This window comes from Mirounga leonina, unplaced genomic scaffold, assembly GCF_011800145.1.
Source record: "Mirounga leonina isolate KUSES-001 unplaced genomic scaffold, KU_Mleo_1.0 Mir_94, whole genome shotgun sequence".
In the NCBI taxonomy this organism is placed as follows: Eukaryota; Metazoa; Chordata; class Mammalia; order Carnivora; family Phocidae; genus Mirounga; species Mirounga leonina.
The window spans coordinates 7,147,059-7,169,399 of record NW_023270855.1 but is presented as its reverse complement, the minus strand read 5'-3'; the positions used below and the strand labels follow the sequence as shown (position 1 = coordinate 7,169,399).

General features: G+C 49.2%; 1 protein-coding gene across 3 annotated transcripts in view; it reads left to right on the top strand.

The window, feature by feature from the left end:
* The first annotated feature begins 2,897 nt into the window (after positions 1-2,897).
* HRH1 (histamine receptor H1) overlaps positions 2,898-22,341 on the top strand; it is a 78,579-nt gene continuing 59,135 nt past the window's right edge. For 2 of the 3 annotated variants that reach the window (XM_034998603.1, XM_034998601.1), the window contains exon 1: positions 2,898-3,050. The gene's annotated coding sequence lies outside the window, so the exon portion shown is untranslated. Of the gene's footprint in view, positions 3,051-4,634; positions 6,012-22,341 lie in introns of those variants that run through there. The other variant, XM_034998602.1, reaches the window with a different exon arrangement.

The following is a 22,341-nucleotide window of genomic DNA, read 5'->3' as shown; positions in this document are numbered from 1 at the left end:
CACACATGAGCGTATTTAATCCTAACAATGGTTCCGTGAGAAACCGGACATCTGTGCCTGTCCAGCACCAATGCACCATTATTCTGCTAAGCACCCTGATTTTCTTTCAGGGACCCATCCCCCATGCACTCCTAGTCCCTGTCACTTAGGAGGGGCTGACCCCACTCCCTGACTCTAGCCACAGGCATGTAACTCAGGCTTAGTGAATCAAAGCAATTGTGATGGGTTTGGGCTGGACATGTGATGCAATCCAGGCCAATGGAGATCAACCCTGGGATTTTTGCTGGAAATGTTGGGAAGGACGTGATTCCTTTGCTTTGAGATTGCTTAATTGGCCATTTCTGCTTTCCTGTGGACAGACCCAGCCTGCTAATAAAATAGACACAAAAGAAAACGGGAGTCAAGGCACAGAGGGAAACAGATTCATGACAACTTCCTTTGAGCTTCTGGCACAGACTGTCTGAATCCAAAATGTCTTCTGAAATTCTTTAGTTCAGAACACTTTTTGGCTGAACCTGGTTATAATTGGGTTTATGTTCCCTGCCACCAGAAGAATCATCATTAAAATCTTGGATATGACCCAGGTGTTATTATTCTCATTTAACAGATGAGGTCACTGAGGCTCAGAGAAGCAATGTGAGCACTGACTTAACAAGTGGTAGAGCAGATATTTTTCATCTATCCCTTCTTAATCTGCACCTCTAATCTCAACTCAGGTCCTCAAACAGTCCCCCTTTTCTAACTTTCCTCCACAAAGCACAGAAGTAGGAACAGGCTTGCGGAGGCAAGATAATCCAGGTTCCAGACCTGGTTCAGCTGCTTCCTAACCATCTGATCTTGGAATGACTTAACTAGCTGTGTACCCTGAACAAGTCTCTTCCCCAATATGTGCCTCACTTTTCTCATCTGTAAAATAGGAAGCTAATAGTATCTTGCTCACAGCATTGTTGTGAGGAGTAAGGGTACTCAATTATGTCTAGTGCTCTTAGAGCCTGGCACATGGTAAGTATGACAAAGGGCTTACAATTATTTTTCTTCTGCTGAGTTGCAGAAATGAGAGGGAATGGGAGTGGACCCAGCCATTTCCAAGCTCCCCTCAAACTCTTACTCCTATCAGCCCCACAGCTGTAGGGGGTAGATTGCATTTCCCTTAGAGTTTGTAACAGTTGCTCCCCCAAGAGCTAACTCAATTCCAAAAGGGGTATCAGTCTGGTAAAGTATAAAATATGGAGGCCCTGGAGAATCACCAGGGAATGGAAGGGGGCTTACTGTGGATTCAGAGTGAGTTCTAGTTGGGGGGTGTGCTCATCAACATAGGTCTGGTCAGAGGAACAAACGGGGAATCCCTTGCCTCTTTGATTCATGAATGTCAGAACTGGTACCCAGGATGGTAACATGGATTGTCAGCTATCTTGAACCCAAAGTTTCCTATCTCTGGGCATCACCATCAGCCCTTTAATCCCTAACTTGCAGAAAGGCTCAGTGGTCTATGAGCTACCATTTATGGTCTTGGTAAGTCCTTTATGTAAATGACCTCCCAGGGCTTTCCAGCAGCCCCAGTGAGATGAAGATTACAGCACAGTAACTATGATCTTGGACCTTGTAGCCAAGTTGCATAGGGTCGATTCCCAGTTCTCCTATATACTAGCTGTGTGACCTTGAGCATGTTACTTAACCTCTCTGTACTTCAGTTTTCTCCTCTGTGAAATAAGAATAATAATTGTTCCCACTTATTTAGGGTGTCTTGAAGATTAAATGAGTAGGCACCTTTAGCACTTAGCACCATGACAGCTGTTTTTATTAACCCTCATTTTGTACATGTAGTCCAGGAGGCCAGAAAGATAGCACATACCACCCACAGCTTGTGAACCTGGGCCTCAAACTAGCTCTGTGTGATCCCACAACTCTCAAGTGGAATTGCCTCCTACTCAGAGGAAGCTAAAAGCCCCACCATGCCCCAAACCCACACCCTACCCGCCCCCCCACCCCCAAACTCAGGGTTCTTTCCTCCTCAACACCCTTCTCTCCCTCCGAACTTGAGTGTCTCTTCTGAAGCGCTGAGATAAGATCTGAGGTCATAACTGCTTAGAGGTTCAGATGGAGTTTTCCTGGTACTTAGGAAAGAAAACTTTACCTCTCTTCCCTGGCTTTTGGAACTGAAGGCAGCCAGTAAGAATTCTCAAGCTGCCAGAGTCAGGGGGCAGAGGCTCCTGGGGACCTGCAGAAGAACCCCCCTCCCGCTTGCAACCTCCCTTGGCCCCAACTCTAGATTCAACTAGCACAGGATGCTAATTGAAACACATTGTAATTTTGAAACTTGAGCTCATCTGGAGGGGCTACGGAGAAATAGAGGAGGGGTGTGGCGTTCTAGACCTTGGGGGTCTCTCTAGTTCCCCATGAAACCTCTAGGGTAGGGTCCCTGTCTGTCAGTCTTACTGTTTCTCGGTCTGGCTGGCTCTGTCCGTCTGTTTCTATTTTGGCCTCTCCAGCAGGGATAAGTGGAGGTGGGGTATCACTATAGGTCTTTGTCTATCCTTCGGTCCCTGGTTGAATTTGCCAAACATCATTGCCTCTCTGACTTTCCATCTCTCCTTTATCTGGACTTACCTATTTCCGTCTGCCCACCCTCAGGTGAGTGTGGGCGGTGGGGAGTTCTCGCCAGGGTTCTGACCCTTTTTTTTTTTTATTCCGACCCTTCTGTCACTTCTCTCTCCAAACCCAAGGAGCCGCACCGCGGCGCGGAGCCCGAGGCTGGGATGCACGGCGGGAGGTGGGAGGTGGGAGGTGTCGGAGCCCGAGGCACCCCCTCGCGCCCCCTCCCGGCGTGGGAGCGGACCTGGGAGCTCCGAGCCCGAGGCGAGGGCGCTGCAGGCCCGCGGGCCTGGGTCTCCGCCTTCTTCTCCCCGGCTGGTCCCCCTCGGCGCGGCTCCTCCTCCGGTGCCCCGCCTCCGCAGCCCGCTCCTTCGGCGCCCCCGCCTCAGCCCCCGCCGCCGCCGAGCAGCGAGCAGCCTGGCCGCCGAGCCACCAAACTTTCCCCGGAGCCGACGCGGGTGAGTCAGAACGGAGCGCGGGCAGGGCGCGGGCAGGGGCCGCAGCGGGGCCGCAGCGGCGGGGCGAGGCTGTGCGCGGCCGCTGGGGTCTGGGCATCCTTGCGGAGCGGCGGGAACCCCGGGAGCCGGCTGGCGCGGGGTGGGCGCGCTCGGGAGCTCCAGGGACCCCGGCGACTTGGGGCGGGTCCGCAGCGCAGCTCGCTGCAGGGCACCCTCCCTGATACACCGTTCTGGCGCCGCGCCCTGACGCGCAGACACCTGTGGCTTCCCCGGGGTTCGCCCGGGTGCGCGCCCCGAGCATCTGCCTTCGGGCTCCGGGGCGGAGAGGGCGAGTCCCCAGCTTTTCCAGAGCTGCCCCTGACTCTGAGTTTGATGCTAACCGCAGTCCCAACCCATCTATTGAGTGCGTTATCTGTGCCAGGCGCTGGGCATCCATTACCTCTTGGGATTCTCCCTGTAACGCCAGGAACCGGGTATTATTACACCCATTTTACAGAAAAGGAAACTGAGGCTTAGAGAGGGAAAGTTGTGTCCAGGAGGGCAACCAAGTCAAGGAGAGAGCAGGGGTTTTGTGCCCCAGTTGGCCTGACCCAAACCACTTAATTGCACGTGGGCAAGCCCCAGGTTCAGCGTCACCAGGCGTCCAGTATGGGAAGGTCAAGACCACGGCCAGCGGTCTTCTGCGACTAAGCTGCAAGCCCAGGAGGGACGGACCACCTCCTCATTGTACCTCTCGGTGGATCCTTTGGAAAAATGGGTGGTCGTGACTGCCAGGGCATGGATTTTGGTGGCCGAAGAGCATTGGGCCTGCTCTTTCAGGGCAAGAGTGAGAGGGGACCAAATTCTGGAAGTTGCTCTAGATTTTTCTGGAAGGAGTCAGGGAAGTCTGGAGCAGGAGCTGGAGCGCAGCAGTCCTTTATGGAAGCCACGTTATCTCTCTGGGTGATTACCGCCCTCCTAACCCACTCCCCTGTCCCACAAGAAGACCTCCCCGCCACACACACATCCCTTAATCTCTTTGAGGTGTCTGCTCAGCCTGGCTGCTGGTAGTTCAGAGATGCTCCAGGCAGGGTCGCTGTTCTCCGGCAGGGGGCTCCCACCTCAGACCTGGAACCTGGCATGAGGGGACCAGTGCTTGTCTTACTATGTGAGCCTGACTGGAAGATGCTGGGACAACTCATTCCTTGATGGGGGGTAGGCCCCTGTGAGTGGAGCACAGATGGAGTGTATCTCCAGAACATGAAAGAGAGGGGACTTGGGGGTCTGATATAGCCCCATTCTTGGCAGCCAGGAAGCAGCATGGACTGGGAGAGGGAGAGAGAGAGGACCGATCATAGTGTCATTATGCATTATCCCATTTAGTTCTCACAGCAGCCTTACAAGATAGGCACTGTTATTAGGAGCCTCATTGAGCAGTTAGTCTGTTGAGGCTCAGAGAGGTTAAGTAACTTGCCTGAGTTTGCCCAGCTTGTCTGTGGAAGAATTGGAATTTGAACACAAATCTTACTTAATTCCTTCCAGATTATCAGTGAAACTCAGGCTGCAGATGGGACCTTAGGTCCCTCCTGCTTGTGGCTGGCAGCAGCAAAGGTAAAGAATAGGGTCCCTGATGCCTGTGCACCATTCTCCTTTTTCTCTGATGCGTGTCCTGCAGGAGGCCTGCTGCTGAGTGGGTTATCATTCACAGGAATCCCTGACAGCCCCATGTAAATACGCTAGTATGATTCAGGGCTGGCTGGACCCTCATCTGAGCCCAAGGCTGTCTGACGTTGCCTGGCTCTATCAAGAGGTATTTCTCCTGGAAGAGGGAGAGTCTGTCACAGGGGAGGGAAAGGCTGGTACCATTTTCAAGTGTGATGTAGAATCTTTCCAAGGCAAGAGATGGGCGAGCACTCCCCATCCATGATTTCGAAGCTGGTGGAGACTGGAGCTGCCTGCAAAGGAGCCGGCAGCCCTGGGGAGACTGGGCAGTCCTGGGCTGGGAGTGGTCCCTCCTGGCCCTCAGCTGAGTGTCCAAGGGAGGAAGAACTTATATCCAAACCTCCTGCCCCTGGACTCTCTCAGAATTCCATGTTTTCACTTTCCTTTTCACAAGTGAGTTGTGCCTGGTAGAAATGGGGTGGTCTTTCCTTAACAAAGAGGAGGGATAGCAAAGAGAGCAAAAGTGTGGATCCTGGAACTGGCTCAAATCCCAGTGCTGTTTATGAGCTCTGTGGCCTTGGGCCAGTTGCTATACCTCTCTGTTCCTCAGTTTCCTCATTTCTAGAATAGGAAGATTCATAGCACCTTCTTCACTGGGTTGCTGAAAGAATTGTGTTCATATGCATGAAGCACTTAAATGGGGGCATGTAATACGTAATGTGCTGTTTAAAAGTTGGTTGTCATGATTGTTAGTATTAAGGTCAAACAGGCCCAGCTCTGTATCCTGGCTCTGCCATCTGCAAGCTGCCTCACCAGTGCAAGCCTCTTGCTTTCTCATCTGTCAAGTGGGAGACATAAGTGTGTGTCTGGGAAGTCTTAGTGTGGTCCCGGGCTTTAAATAGTCTAAAACCCGATGTCTTGGGGCTGACTTATTGAAACTTCTGGCACTCTGCAGAGTGCAATCTCATGCAGACGCTGAGCGTGACCACAGTTATCACTGTTATGGTGAGCCTCATTCCTTCACATAGTAGCTTGAACTTTATACTTTGGCTTGGTTCCAAGGGCCATGGGTTGGGGAGAGTTTTCTCGCTTCTCTATGGCTAAGGAAAGGGTGCTTCCTATCTTTCAGCCAGGCTCTCTCTTCATGATCATTCTCAAGTCCAAGCATGGGCCTCTCAGTGGTTGTGGGATGGCAGAGGATAGGTTTGAAATTCATTTCATAAGGTGTCCTGTTCTCCCCAAGGTAAAAGCCTCAACAGAACACACCACTCTGCCTTTCAGATTGTCCTACTGACTTGGGATATTTTGTGCACCTTCCAGGTGAGTGGACACATCTAGATTTCTGAAAATTTTGTCCCTTAAAGACAGAATAGTGAAGTTAAAAAAAAAAAAAAAAGCTCAGGGCTAGAAACCCAGCCCTTTGAGCTGAGTAACCTTGGGCATTAGTCTTTTCATCTGCAAAATGGCCACTAATCATATTTCCCAGTGTCTGGTTCTCAGGAATAATGCCAAGATGGAAAAGCAGAGAAGAGAAGGAAAAAGGCAGATAGTATAAATGGCAAAGAATTACATGCAATTGTAAGTAATTCTCATTAGCATTCAGGCTGAACATTAGCTGTAATTGCTCCTGATCTAAGACGTTTTATCTGAAAGATATACCTGGCAGAGGATCATTCAAGCCCCAATCACCTGCTGCCCTCCCTTTCACAGTGACGCTGAGCATTTCTGAATCTCAGGATGTAATTATAATAAAGCTCCTGTATCTTATTTATAAGTGACTCACTTCTGCCATTAATGGTGGCAGAGGACTCAGGCACACACTCATTGGGAACAATGCTGCTGATGCTGTGGGAGGGGGGGCCAGGATGCCTCTCCTTTTTTATGCATTCATCTTCCCTGCTATAATTCTCCAGTGATAATGCACAAGGATCACATGGGCCAGGATCGAAGCTGACAGCTCTCAATTTGTGTAGCATCTTGCATGGCAAGGCCTGTTGAAATTTGCCTCTGCCAGCAGAATGGATGTTAGAAATCACTACATTACAACAGAGAGAATGGAGTAGAGGAGGTTGAGGAAGACATCTCCAGAGAGTGGTTAAAAGCATGGACTCTGGTGTTCAATAGGCCTGAATTTGAATCTTGGTTCTGCCAGCTCATTAGCTGTGGTATGACTTTTGGCCATCTTCCCAGCTAGACTATCAGTTTTGATCGAGCAGGGTCCATGTCTGTCTTATTCACCACGGTATTCACAGCTCCTAGTGCATAGAAGGGGTTCGTGTGAATGTCCAATGAATGAAGAAATGGATACATGAATGACAAGTTGCTTGATCGAGCCTCAGCTTTCTCATCTGTAAAATGGAGTTAATATAGCATCCACCTTGTAGGTTGCTGTGAGTACTGAATAGGAAATGCTACACACAGGATAAGCACTCAGCAATGCCCTTGATGACAAATTGATGAGCAGAGTCTGCGGAGCGAGAACCTTTTTCCTACCCTCAGACCAACAAGAGTCAATAATACTGTTCACAAGAATCCCTGTATTTATACAGCACTCTACAAAGTGCTTTCATATCCATTGACCCCTAACAACTAGACAGAATGGTTCTTTCTGTTTTACAGGCGAGGAAACAGGTTCAGAGGGGTTTGTAGAATGTCCAGAGTCACCCATTTAGAAGTGGCAGGAAGTAGAATATAAGCCAGTTTGCTCTGATCTGCTGCCTAATACTGTGAGCTCTCTGTTGCCCCACTGGAGGCCGGAAGGTGCAGTGTTTAATCTTCCATGAACATGGTATCTCTCTTCATTATTTAAGATATCTTTAACTTCTCATGGTATAGTTTCCTCATTTTCCCTTGGTGGTCTTGCACATCTTTTGTTAGATATATTCCTAGTTATTTGATATTTTGCATGCTATTATAAATGATGTATATATATATATTTTAAGTTAATGTTCTATTGGTTATATTTTGGAAAAATATGTTTGCATTTTATATATTGATTTTGTATCTAGAAATCTTGCTATGCTCTCTTACTAATTAAAAAAGTGTATTTGTAGATTCTTTTGGAAACAATGTGTATAGAATTGTAGGAGGTGCAAATAACAGTTTTTCTTCCTTTCCAATACTTTCAAGTTTTATTTCTTTTTTCTTTTTCTTTTTTCCTTGCCTTATAGCCCTAAGACTTCAGTACAAGAATGAATTAAAAAGGGGATAGTGGGCATCTTGCCTTTTGTAGTTCTTACAGAGGAGCTGTCCACATTTGATGATTAGGTATGTTTAGTCAAGGGTTTTGGTAGATAATTTTTATCAGATTAAGGAAGTTCCTTTCTAATCCCAGTTTGCCACTTATTCTTTTTCTTTCTTTTCTTCCTCTTCTTCTTCTCCCCCCCTCCTCCTCCCTCTCCCCCCCCCACTTCCTCCTCCTCTTTCTTCTTCTTCTTTTTTGGTTATAAATGGACATCTGCATCTGCTTAGATAGTCACATTTTTCTCTTTCAATCTATTAACATGGTGAACCACACTGACTTTTACATTTCTGGAATCAACCCAACTTGGGTCATCCTGTAGTATCTTTATTGCTGGATGATTTCTGCTCACTTTTTTGTTGACGATTTTCACATTATGTTTTCATGAGTGAGATCCACTGGTGATTTTTCTTTCTGGTGCTTACTTGTCGGGCTTTGGTATCAAGGTTATGCTGGCCTCGTGAAACGACATGGGCAGTGTTCCCACTTCTTCAGTTCTCTAGAAGAGATTGTGCAAGCTGGGTGTTGTTTTTGTGGAGGATTTGGTGAACTCACCAGTGAGGACCCAGAGGATGGAAGCTGAAGAAAAGGGTGGGGAGAACAGCTGGTTTCAGCTCTGTCCAAAGTGGAACTTCCTAACAGGAAGAAGTTCAAACTGCCTCAGGTAGAGGTTCAGGGACTGTGAACCCCAGCTGTCCTGAGTGCTGCGGGGAGAGACTAGCTTTGCAATCAGGGATCCTGGATGAAGGGAGTTTAGCCCAGGGTGAGAGTCTGATGCCTATGAGCTCCACTTGAGTGTCCTCCTGCTTCTAAAATCACCATGGCTGCAGACAGTGTGCTCACCGTGAATTTAGTCGCTGGTGCCCACAGATGGAGGGACCTGCCTCCGCAGACCTTTTGTCTTCCAGCTGGTAGGAGAGGCTTTCCCTCTCTGTGATATCAGTTTGCCTGGAGTCCCTGGATCGGGACCTGGGACCACAACCCTCCTGCTGATTCCCCCCTCCCCCCTGTCCCACTGGGGTAGCTAGATTTGGGCAAACCTCTCAGCCCAATCTTCCCTCCATCTTCTTTTCCCAAAGTGCCAAGGCGCTGTGCTAATTTGGATCATCTCTCTTAATCCCCAGAACAATGCTATTATCCCCATTATTCCCGTTAGGAAAACAAGGTTTGGGGTTGTCATTATCTCAATGGTTTCCTATTTCACACTAAATTATCCTTCTCTAGGCTATTTGAGTTTGGCTGTAAGATAAATGTGTGTCTTCATTTGCTTTTCACGTCTCTAACCTGCTGCCCCCTCCGGTTTACAGTAGCTTTCTTCCCTTCCTCACCCATATGCCACCTGTTTCAGGCACTAATGCACCGTGTAGGGTCAGAGGCAGAGCTGCAACATTGCACAGCTCCAGGGGGCCACCAGGCACGTGGTCTCCGATCTTGGGCATCAGGGTGTATGACTTGGAAGCCCTGCCATTACTAGCAGTTCTCTTTCCGGGCTGTATGTTCTAATGTTGAACTTTCTGCCAATTCTAGCGGCTGAACAGCTGCCAGGATCGTGGCGGGAAACAGGGCAGATGCCAACCGGGCACAGGAAAGTGGTGGGGATGGTGCCGCGATGCTCTGATGATTATCTACGTACTGTATGTTTTAAGAGCTGGCCAAGACGTCTGCTTCCTTTGTCTTCTTTTTCTTTTCTTTTTTTCTCTCTTTTAAAGTTTTCTAGGCAATTTTTGCTCAGCTTATTCTTTCTGAGAACTTTGTTTACTAGCTGGCTTTTCTCTGTTCCTGGAGAAAATCATCATTAAATAAATCCATCCTGCTGTCCCTCGCCCTGACCTCTGTGAAACACAGTGCGTCGCCAGCCCACTCATGTGGTCTGGAACATCTGCCAATGTGACTGTTGATCCTGGGCCAAGGATGGAAGCCTCACTTTCTTTCCTCTGTCTTCCGCGCCTAGCTGCCTGAATGGTGGGTCCACCCCGATGGGCCCAACATGGGCCTCTGGTGGATCTAGTTTCAGCCTCCTTGGGGAAGGATGGTCTAGCTTTTTGAAGCGCCTCCCATGAACTCTCCAGAACAAATTGCGGGGGAAACCGTGAATTCTGCATTTAAATCAGATCATCACAATCTCTTGAAAACAAGTTCCTGTGAGACAGAAAGAGAGAAAATGTAGATAAATTTAGTCGGACAAGTCACACTTGTCAATTTAGTTTATGGTCAGAGCAGAGATCCCAGGGCCAGATGACGTAGGTTCGGACTCTGGCCCCACCACTTGCCAGAGTAGGTCCAGGGCAAACCATCCCACCTATCTTTCCTTTGAATCCCTCAAGTATAAAGTGGGTAGTGACTGTAGCAACTTACAGCATCGCTGTGAGTAATAAGTAAGTCATGAAATTCAAAAGAATTAATATTTGAAAAGGATTTACCACAGAGTCTGGCAACTCACAAGTGTTTATAAAATAAACCAATTAGTAAGTAAACATATTATGGGTTTCTTCTCCCCTAAGAAATTGGGAGTCATTTTGTTCCAAAACAAACCCCACTGGGTTTTAAAAGTTGAAATGGTGTTAATCCTATGCATCAATTTCTGACCCTCCTTGTGTGATTAGTGTTTTCGGCATGAAGATATTTTCTCAGATTACACTGGAAGCTTCTTGAGGGCATGCTGTATGCCACTCCGGTGAAGTGCTCCAAGGTAAGATTCTTTTAGAAAGTGCTAGAACCCAGAGGTAGTGGGTTTGGTGGCAGTAGTTGCGGTTTCACATCCATGCCATCCATCAATAGTTACCTGTTTGGCCTCAGAGGAAGCATTGTAACCTTCCTGGCTTCTGCCTGGTTTACTGCTATACCCGCAGTGACTCCATTAATTAGCCCTGGGCACCTAGTAGGTGTGCACTAAAAAGTTATTGGATGAAGAAAGTAAGATCACAGCTAGAGCCTTATAGACAAGGGCGTGCCCTGATCACATGGACAGCGGCGGACACCACCAAGATGGCGAATGTACCTGGTCCTTCGTAGCATTCACACACCCAAAAATGCTTTTAGGCATTTCAAGAGTAGTAAGAAACACTGAACAAAGATGGGTTCTTTTTCATAGTTATATCAAGAAAGCAATCAATATTTGTCCATTACTGATTGATCGGTTCTCCCAGCCCCCAACACCAGGCTTGACTGAGGCCCTGAGGAGCTCCATTAACAAGTTGGGAACAGAGGGCAGGGTTTCTCCTGCTCTTCTCTCCTGTGGGGGCTGGAAGGGGTCGATACATAGCATTGCTTGCCTGGCTTGAGTTCTGGCCCGACTGAGAGTTCTGCCCAGCTGGGCAGCTGGAGAACAACATGTCACTGTTAGCACGGATTGCAGTGACCCTGGAGGGTTAAGGCTGAAGGCCACAACTGGACAGTGTCCCCGCCTGCCTGGGTGCAGGCAGTGCCGGGCGCCATAGGGGCACAGCCCCTCCTCCTTCCTGGTAGAGAGCCGAGTCAAACGTATGCTCCCTGCCAGCAGTTTGGCTTCTAGGGGAAGCAGAGAAGGGCATGAGTAATACTTGCCTACTTCATCTCTGCAACTCACTCATAAACATCAACCTAGGGGATGAGCAAATGAGGAGGTGGGGAGAGGCCAGGGGTATGAAGCTAGTGAAGCTCTCATTACCTCAAAGGAAACGTGTGGAAGGAAATAGGACAAGATGCCTCCAGAGAGGTAGGGAGAGCCAGGGGCCTCTGACACCTGCTCATTATGTAGACCAGCAGACTCGGAAAGAAAGAGAGCCATGACCCTTCTGAGCCTTCCCATCCAGCTGAGCAAGGAAAAGAACTGCCATCTGTTTAGAAAGTACACCAGGCCAGGGCTTTCCATTCATTATGTCACCAGTTCCCTCAACAGTCCTGTCAAATAAGAATGAGTGTGCCCATTTTATAGATAAGAAAACTGAGGTCTCAGACGTTGACTAACTTATGCTACCGTGGAACTGGGGAGACCAGTAAGGAGGCTACTGCAGTCATCCAGATGAGAGAGGATGGTCATTTGGACCAGGAGGTGGTGGCAGTGGGGAGAAGGGGACAGACTGACACTGTTCTGGAGATGCATTAGGACAGACAAGTGGTTGAATGTGGTGAGTCTGGCTGGGGCATTACTTGAGGACAGTGTTAAAGCAGTGCCGTCAGGTAACTCATGGGTTTTTCTGCTTGTTTCTCGCATTTTGGGTAGAATAGACATGATCCTTCTGGGCAGAGATTATTCAAAGAATTAAGAATTCCACAGGCACCACATCTGCACATCTCAGCGGAACTGAAACTGATGATCACTCGCTCTTAATGGGAAGTGCTAGCTGGAGCATGCTGGGAGAGAATGAATGAAAACACACAGGGGTGAGGTTGGGGCCAAGGGAAAAGATGCTTGGGTCTGTAAGAGGTCTTGTAAAGAAGGGGGTCCTGCACACCCCCTCCTGCATTTCCTGCCTCCCTCAGTATTGACAGTTGCTGCACCCACTGCCCTGTCCTGTTTCCTGGAGCCCAACCCCCTCTGCAGCACCCCCATTCCAGCCTGGGCTTAGGCCTTCCCTCCCCTCCCCAGAACCCCCTACAACACCCTGCTGCTTGCTGCACCTCCCCCCCCACCCAGGCTCTTTGCCAGGCACAAATCTGATCCTGTCAATTCTCTGCTCAAAATCCAATGACATCCTCTGTAGCCATTAAATAAAATGAAACCCGAGCATCACAACTTGGAAAGATGTCCATGGTAAACGTGTCATTAGGTGAAAAGAGGATGTGGCAGGATAGCTCTGACAGCGTAGGATGACACAGTGTAGTGGTCAAAAGCATGGGCTCTGGGGCCATACTGAGTTTGAACCCCAGCCCTGCCCCTTGGTAGCTGTGTGACCAGGAGCAGATTCTTAATGTCGCTGTGCCTCAGACTTCTCATCGGAACAATGGGAACGACAGCCGTGCTCACTCCCAAAGGATTGAGAGGGCTAAAGGGGGGCTTAGCCCGGTGCTTGGCTCCTAGCAGCACTCAATAAATGCTGGTCCTTATCATGGCCATAACTGTGTATGTTCACATACATTTATATGCACCTCTCTCTCTTTTCATTTCATTCTTCAGAACTTGGATTAGAAGTCTCCTCTTCCAGGAAACCTTCCCTAAACACTGCCCCCCCCTTAAAGGCTGGGCTAGGACTCTTCTCTGGACTCACAGCTCCCCCTGGTCTTACATCTACCACACATATTACTCCTTGTTGTAACCATCTGTCTCCTCATGGCTGTAAGCAGCCTGAGGACACAGGCTGTGGCTGGCTCCCCCATTAGATCCCTGGTACCCATCGTAGTAAGTGTGGGGGCATAGCAAACCCTCAGAAAATACTTATTGAATGAATGGATGGGTGAATGAATGAATGTGTACAGGGCTTTGAAACAGAAGGTTTTGATGGGTAAGGTGTAGAGGAAGGACATTTTAGGCGGAGGGAAGAGCATGAGCAAAGGCACACAGGTGGGAAGGAAGGTGCACCCTCTGGGAAGAGTACGTGGCCTGGTTGGGCCACATCGTAGAGTGTGATCACGGGGTGATAGAACGTACTTAAGGTCAGAAGGTAGATAGGGAGCCCAAGAAATGTCCTGTGTAAACAAAAGGGAAGTAGATATAATGAGGGTGGGCACAGAGAAGGAACTGATCTATGGGGGGTGGCATCATGCCCTTCTGTCATTCATACACTGATCGCCCAGACTGGCTGTGTCCTCAGCATAAGGTAAAATAAATACCTGCTCTACCTGTCTCTTTCCACCTCCAGACTGTAAACTTCGCAAGAGATGGAAATGTATGTTTTCTCTCTCTTTTTGCTAAAACTCTTCTTGCCCACAAAAATCAGCTCTTTCCTGCTCCATACCTGCTTTCCTCTGCCACATAGGACTATAGACATAGATTGTGTTGTGCCTTCTGATATCTGGATCCTAGTATAAATCACTCCAGTTTTTGTGGGAGTAGAGGATTTATAGCTTCTCTACTTAATCAAAAACATCCACGTGACCCTGCTTCCTTTATGGAGTTCTTGTATCAAGCCAGCAACAGAAACAGACTTGCAGTTCAGTCCTGGGTCAGAGGCCGACTTTGATCTTTTGACCAGAGTTCCTGCAAAAGACAAAAGTTCTCACTTAAGTCCTTGGGGCTGCATGGAATCCTTGCCAAACCCAAACAGGCAGGGCTGCCTGGCTTCAGCGGCAGAAGTGTGGAAAGGTAAAGCAGGAGTAGGAGTCTGTTTGTGGGGATCGTGCCCCTAACTGTGTGCTGGGGATGCTGCAGTGGACAGACAGACACACCATTGCCTTTACAGGGTGGTACAGGCGCTGGACAAACAACAGTGAAACAGGATGTGAGGTTCTCAGATGGGAAAGTGCAATGCTAAAGGAGGCTCTGGGAGGCTAAGTGACTCGCCCAAGGTTGCACAGCTAGTTTAGCCAACCTGGCATTTGAACTGAGATCCTCTGTCTTTTTTCCTTAGTGCCGAGAAGCCCCTAAAAGTAATTACCCAGAACGTTTTAGAAATTGCTCAGCGTAAGGCAATCCTGACTCTTCGCTTGGTATCTCAGGTTACATTCCTCCATTCATTTCATCCCTCTATAAATATAAAAAGTGGATCTTTCTAGGTGTGAATTCCAGGCTGGGTAGCAGGAGTCAGTCACAACACTAAACCCTGGGTTTCCTGTGTGGAGAGCTCACTGATACCAAGAGATTTCACTGTTTCCTTTCTGTTACAAGCAGGAAAAGCAGGCAGGCAAGTAGGGAAGAAAACTCAAGCGGACATTTGGCTCTGCGGAAGGAAGCTGGGAGCTTGAGTAAGGGACAGGGATTTGGACGCCCAAGATTTGGACACCCCGCTTGCCCCGTCAGTGCTGAGTTCCCTACTGGCGAGCTCACCGTGCCAGTTCTGAACACCCAGGGCTCTCTGCGTCCTTGGTCGCTAGGGGAAATGAAGCGTTTTCCTGGTGAATGCATCTTACTCCCTTTCATCCCAGACACAGAGCTCTGTGTGTATCTGTGCACTAAATGTTACTTTGTAAATACTGCAGTGGGGGGTGGATCTCAACTTCGATGCTTGTTACTTTACAGTATTGCCCTCACACATCTCATTGGCATCACCTAATACAAGGCACAGGTAATAATGGCACGCATTGAGCATCTACTGTGTGTCTGACATCGTGCTGAGCACTTTATAGCTGTCAGCTCATCTGGCCCTCTAAATAGCCTCCTGAGGTCAGGACAGTTGTTGCCCCTGTTTTAATGGTGAGGAGCCCAGGATCACACAGCCAGAAAGTGGAGGAACTGGAATTCACAGCCAGATCTGGCTCCCAGCCCCTGTTCTTTACCATGTTGTTTAGGGGAAGTTAGAGTTGCAAGGGACTCTCCTTCCGAGGAGCGACATGGGCCTGGCAGAGGGACAGGGACTGGCCCAGGGTCACCTCCTCTAATGACAGAGCTGGCTCTAGAACCCAGGTCTTATGACCTCTGCGGGCACCACTGCTGGTTTTGGGCAGACTGTTCTCTTTCTGAGACTTCCCACATCAAACCTAGACTCCAAGCCAGAGTTCTGTCCATGGGCCCTTTGCACACTGGTCTCATCCACGCTGGACAACTCACCCTTCCCCAGACGCTCCTCGTCGCTCCTCGTCACCGTGACTTCACTGCCACCATACCTCCCACTTGCCCTGCCCACTCAAGCCCTAAGTTCCCACTGTTTGATACACTTCAAACAAGTGCGTTTTATTCTGGGTTTTTTTTATTGTGATAAAATATACATAGCAAAGTGAGGGAATCTTAGGGTTTGTAGACTGAATCTTAGTGCCGCTGTTTAAAGGAAGAAAGAAAGGAAAGGAGTCGGGAATGCTTGTCCTGAGTTCCCCCTTCCATGGTGCCTCTTCCAGGAAGCCTTCCCTGTTAGCAGGTTCTTTGGGGTTACAGCGACCAGAGATGCACCCTGGGGTGTATGGTCTGCATATAGTGGGATGTGAGAAAGACAAAAAACAGTGTCACCACTGTCAGGTGACAGTACCATGTCCCACGGGGAACTGGAGGGTCATTCGGATCCACTGAAGACTCACTAGCCTGTCCTGCGCCTGCAGCAGGGTCCTCTGCTCCCCTCTCTAGGACGGGGACAATGAGGGGCCTCAGCAACCTGCTCCTCGGCTTTGGCTATTCCTGCTGATGCCAATTGATTCTTCTTTTTGCTCCACGGCACCTTTCACTCATTCAGCAAACATTTATTGAGCATCTACTGTGTACCAGGCCCTCCTCTAGGCACTTGGGACTCTCAGCAGAATGAAGCCGACAAAGATGCCTGCCCAGGTGGAGCCTCTGTGCTGCTTCCTGGGTTCTGCTGGCCCCTGATGTCTGTTGTGTCATTATTTCTGTGACCTCCTGGCTTTGGATGTTCATCCTTGATTTCTACCAACTGTGGCTGCTCTGTATGTTTCACATTCTACATGTCGAGAGGCAGACTTATAGTTGGGGTTAGTCAGTATCTGGTTGTCCAGAAACTTTGCCCCAGGCCACCCCACAGATAACCCATGAATGACTGTCGAGGACTGTTCCGGGGGCTAAGATACAGGGAAGAACAAGCTGAAAGGTGCTGCCTTCTTAGAGCTTATGCTCTAGTGGGGGGACAGGCAGGAAAGACATCAACAAGTGAATATAAAATGCAGTAGTGAAAAGCAGTAAGTGATAAGCAGGGTGGGAGAATGAGGGGTGTCCATTCACATAGGTAGGCAGGGTGGCATCTGAATCAAGTGAGGAACTGAAGCATGCTTGTATCTGAGGGAAAAGCCTTCTGGGCAGAGGAAACAAACCGCAAGGCCCGGGGCTAGAGGTGGTTTGGAATGTTCTAGAAAGAGGGAGGAAGCCTGAGTAGCTAGAGTAGAGTGTGCAAGGGCAAGTGTAGGGGATCGAGTCAGAGCCACGGGGCCAGGCATGCGAGGCCTCGATGGCCATTGTGAGGACCTGGTTTTGTTCAGAAGACACTGGGAACCTTCAACGATATGAGCAAATGTGTGCTAAAGAGCATCACGCTGGTTGCTGTGTGGGCGATACACTGAGGAAGGGAACAGTGGTGGCAGAATGACTCCAGGGAGGCTAATGCCATCGTTCATTCTGAGCAGGGCCCTAGCAGGGCTCCTGGTGCAAAGTGGGGCCATTATTGTTAGGAACACGGGAGGTGGGGCAGCATGCAAGGGACACCTCTGGGTTGGACTTCTCCCGGTGGATTTTGGGCAGCCCTGGGCTCTGCTCTGGCCAGAACCCTGGGGTTGGGATATTTCCAGTTGGAAATGGAGAGTAGACCCCTTTGCTGAAATCCAAACAAGAGCCTGGGGTTTGCCCCAACTTATTTCAGTCCTCACAGCGCTTTGGAGCAATGGAACTCACTGACCCCATTCTAGAGTCTCACAGAGGTGAAGGGATTCACTCAGGGCCCTGTGGCAAGTGGCAGACTTCAGGCCTGAACCACTGACCCGTGGCCAAGAGGCAGAGCGGTATAGCGATTAAAGGCCTGGGCTTGGGGCCTAGAAAAGCCTAAGTTCCAATGCTAGCTTTGCTCTGTGTGATCCTGAGCATGTCCCTTCCCCTCTCTGTGCCTCAGTTTCCTTAGCTGTAAAATAGGACAATACCAGTTTCCTTGCTTGGTTGGGGTGAGGTGTAAGGGAGGGGCTGGGTGTCATGTCTTGGACAAGACCCACACAGAGTAGGCACTCAACAGCTAAGACCTCTCCTCTGTCGCCCCCAGGCCTGTGTCTCTGTGGCTCTTGCCTGGCATCCCTGCCAGCATTTTGAAGTAGATGCCTCATTGCCAGACGCTGTCATGGAAACCAAGAGATGGGGGAGTAGGAGAAACCTACAAGAGGTCCAGGGGGGAGGGGACATCATTCCCTTGCTCACCCTCTGGCCCACCTCAGCCAGCTCATTATAAGAGCGATGGCTCAGAGGAACAGAGTGGGGGTGGGAAGCGAGGCCGTGATGGAGGACACAAAGGCTGGCTGGAGGCTTTGTTCCTGTAGGGAGTATGGCACACAAGGCACCACCTGTGGGGCCAACTCGCAGCCACCTCCCAGGCCCCCCAAGGCTTGGGCAGGCCAAAGCCGGGATGTGACTCGTTCTGGAATCCCTTATCCACTGCTGTTCTCTCCACCCCCTTCAAGAAGCAGTACATTCATTGTCTTGCCCTTTGGAAACAACCTCCCTACCGTACCTCTGTCAAGTCAAAGCTGACAACCTTCTGGCTGTTTCTGTGAACTGATATCACAAATGAGTTGCTCACTGTCTTGCAGCAAGAACAGCTCCATTTGGAGACCTAACCCCCCTATCCAGCTGCCCTTCAATGATTAGATCCCTTTTGACACCTTGTCTTGAGGAAAGTGTCCCCTTCCCCCTTCTCCATACCCCAGCCCTCTGGAACTCCATCCCACAACGCCTCCCCCTCCCCCAGCACATGGACACTGTGAGGCTTCCCCTCCCCTATTTAGAATGCACGCTGCAAGCCCCGCAGCTTTGGAGGAACTCAGCAGAAGGACCCCAGGGCTTGGAGTCACACAAAGCTTGGAATCCCCACTTGCACACCACATGACAGGTCAGCGGCCCCCAGGAGTCCCAGTTTTCTTACCTGTTCAAGGGCGGTTGATAGCTGGATCTGCCTCACAGGACTCAGTGAGTTAACCCAGGTGAAGCAACTGCAAACTGCATTACCATTATTATCTTCACACCTTTCTTTAAACTCAGGAGCAAGGAAGGAAGCAGGAAAACAAAAAATAAAAACAAAAAAAACCCCAAAACCAACTTTGTTTATAAAATTAAGTCTTTTCTCTTTAAGGTGGAAAGAATCTGCTAAACTCTTTCCTTGGAGGAGGTGTTACCAGCTTGGGATCAGTAAGCCAGACATTTATTGCACACCTCCTAAGTGCCAGGCTCCGTGCTAGGCACTGAGGAGACAAAGGGGGACAAGGCACGATCTGTGCTTTTGAGCTTGCAGCATGGTGGGGAGGGCAGACCCGTATCCACTCAGTCTCCATGTAATAAGATATGTGTTATGGTCTAGATGGACGGAAGGCTCACAGCTGCACAGATGTCGGTGGGGTTAGGCGGGAGTACTTAGCTCAGCCTAAGGGTGTGCCCGCCTAGTTTTCAAAGATGAGTAGGATGTAATTCAGCAAAATGAGGTAAAATGAGCTTACAGGCAGAAGTTACGGTCTCAGCCGAACAAAACAGCATTCCAGCCAAATAGCATGGTGTGTGCAGGAAACCATAAGGAGTTAGGTTTTGCCAGAGCATAAAATAAAGCTTACAGGCAGGGGGGTGGTAGGAGATGGACACACCTAGACAGAGAAGCAGGATCATTAGGGATTGCCTCCCTTGATTTAACCTAGAATCTTCTCATAGCCATGAGTGAAAGACTCAGGGTTGCCAGGAGACCTAGTGGGCAGGTGGAAGGGTTTGCGTTGCCCATTTATTCTCTGGAAACTTGCCCTTCGTGGAGTGGTCCTAGGACCGGCAGCAACAACATAATGTGGGAGCTTGTTAGAAATGCAGAGCCTCAGGCCCCACCCCAGACCTGCAGAATCAGAATCTGCATTTGAACACAATGACATGTACGCACCTTATAGAATGAGGTGATGCGGGGTCAGGAAGCATCCGGACCTCACCTGCTTTGCCTCCAGATCCATGGCAAAGGTGGGTGTATTGCTCTTCAAGCAGTGCAGGACCCCCGAACAGGCATGTGACATTGGTCTTAGATGAGGACTAGAAGGGCATTGCCCCAACTTGGGGACTGCCCTCCAAGGGGACATGTCTGAATTCCTTTTGCCACCTCCCTGGGGTCTCTTGCCCGGTCTCAAGCAGGATCAAATGGGACGTATCAGTATAACTTTCTTACTTATTTGGTAAGGAGAAAGCTTTTCTCTGTTCCTTATTAAAAAGAGTCTCCAAAAATAAAAGCTATGTGGACAGGAGATGAGGTAGGTGCTACTTACTTGGCTTCTTCCATGACATAGTCTATCTTCGAGGATGGGGTACCTAGACCTTGTGCATGCCACTTTTATAGCTCCTTTGTTCATCCACGTGTTGAGAAAGGAACAAGGACTACAAAGTCTGCCACATCTCCCAGGACCCTGAAAATCAGGCCAAGCGATTTGGACTTTTACCAGGGCACTAGGGAGACATTAAGGAGTTCCAAGGAAGGCAGTGACAGAATGTTGCTGATTGAAAGGCCACTGAGCCAGCAGCGAGGAATTGGCAAGAAAAGTCTGGAAACCTCAGTGCAGAGGCTGATGTCAGGGTCCAAGTAAGAAAAGATCAGGCCTGGGTCTGGTCAGGGGCCCTGTTTGGTGACACTGCACCAGCCCTCAGAGGGCCCATACTTTTTCCTGCTAAGTGGGTAATGTTGCAGGAATTCTGAGTTCATAGCCTATCTAGTCTCCTGAAGACAGAAGCAGCTGCTAAGTTTGAAGCAGTCACTTAGAACTAGCCGAAAATAAAATTTGGAACCCTCTGTGTGTGATATGTATCCAGTGAGGTCATCTGTTTAGAACCAGACAAGTTAGGAACTGCTGGCTGGACTCTTGGCCTCCCTGGGAACTCCTCTGGATTCTCACACCGGCCCCTGGGGTGAACATGGAAGGGCCTGCTGAGGACTCAGGACCCCTGGGCCCAGCTGAGAAGGGAGAAGAAGAGAGAGAAACAGAGCCTCAGAAGTCCTTCTGTTATCTTTGGTGAATTTTACTAGGAAGAAGGTAGAACAGCGTTTCCCAAAGTTGCTCTGTGGAACCCTGAATAGAAGGAACTTCCATGGCTGCATAAGTCTGGGAATGCTGCATGTCATATCCCCTTCTTAGGGATTCACAATGCACAGTAAAGGATGAGGACTTTAGGTCAGACAGAGCCTGGCTTTGAATCTCAACTCCGCCATTTACTGTGATCTTGGGCAGTGAACTTCACTTCTTGGGTTGATTCAGTCTCATCTGCCAAATGGGAATAATGGCAGTACTGATGACATAAAGTTATCATGAACATAGCACCTGTCTTGCACATTAGGAAACACTAAATGAAGGATAGCTGTTAAATTATTATATTTTTAATAGCATTAAGTTATTATTTATAAAAATTTATTTTGAATATAATAATTATTATTGTCTTATTATTTTACTTTTAAAGGCTCTGAGAAATCCTGCAGTAAAATCTGCTTGACTTTGTTTAACTTAAAGTTTCTGAAATTTATTTGATTTTGGAGTCACGCTTTTCATATAACATACAGGACTTTCTAAGGAATTCATGCTCTGTGGGACTCTGGGAAATACTGATTTTTGTGTTTGGGGAACATTCTGGGAAGCCAATGTCTCTGAACCAAAATCCAGTCTAAATATGGATCATTCTGGGTGTAGAGTTCTGTTTCATTCTCAGTTCCTTCTCTACTGCCTCTTCCCCCAAGTTGTGACTCAGGAAGAAAGGCATGGGCTAATGCCAGAGTTGTAGGGCTAGCAGGATGGGGTGAGGCTTGCGAGTCTATCCCAAGCCTTGGAGAACTCCTACTCATCCTTCAATACCCGATTCCAATGTTAACTTCTCTCGGAAGGCTTACCACCTTGCCCAGGCAGAATTCATTGGCCATTCCCTCGGTGAGAAAGTCCATGGCCTCTAGGGTGAATGTCATACTCAACATGGACCACATTTAACTGTAGTTATCTGTTACATGATCATCTCCTCCCAGCTAGACCATGAACTTCTTCAGGGCAGGCATCCATGTGTGTGTTATCTGGGTCCTCTGAGACACTTGATCAAGACCAGATTTCCTTCATCACCTTCTGAATTCCTAATGACTCAGCCAAAGAGAGGAGGCCATGAAGAGATGGCCCTGGGTCTTCTGAGACTGGGAGAGGACATCTCCTCTCTGACAACTCTGCTGGTTCCCAGTGTCTTGGGGGAAGGAATCAGTTCCCTCTGATGGCCAAATGCATGGTTCAAGGCCTGCCTGGGGCTCCTGAGAGCAGAGGCCAGGAAGCAGGAAATGAAAACTGGGTTTACTGAGAGGAATAGAGAGCAAAGGTCAGAGAGACCCACCAGAATGATGATAAGAAAAGCCAGCTCCCAGGGCCCTCTCCAGAGTTTGTATGCCATGAACTGTCACTCGGTGGCTTATGCAGAACTAGTTGAGGGTTCTATGGATGCCTAACCGTGGGAGGACCACAGCTGTCTGCAGCACTCTGAGGCTGACATGGGCCTGGTGCAGAGGGGCCTGGCTGATCCTGGAGGCTCAGGGGCCAGAGCCGGAACCTGAGAGGCGGTTCCTGGCTGGTCCCCACAGCCTACAGACTTGGCACAGGGCATGCCAGAGCCCCAGCAGTGGTGGGAAAAGTGAGGAAGGTGAACTCAAAGCCAGCGCAGAGACTGGA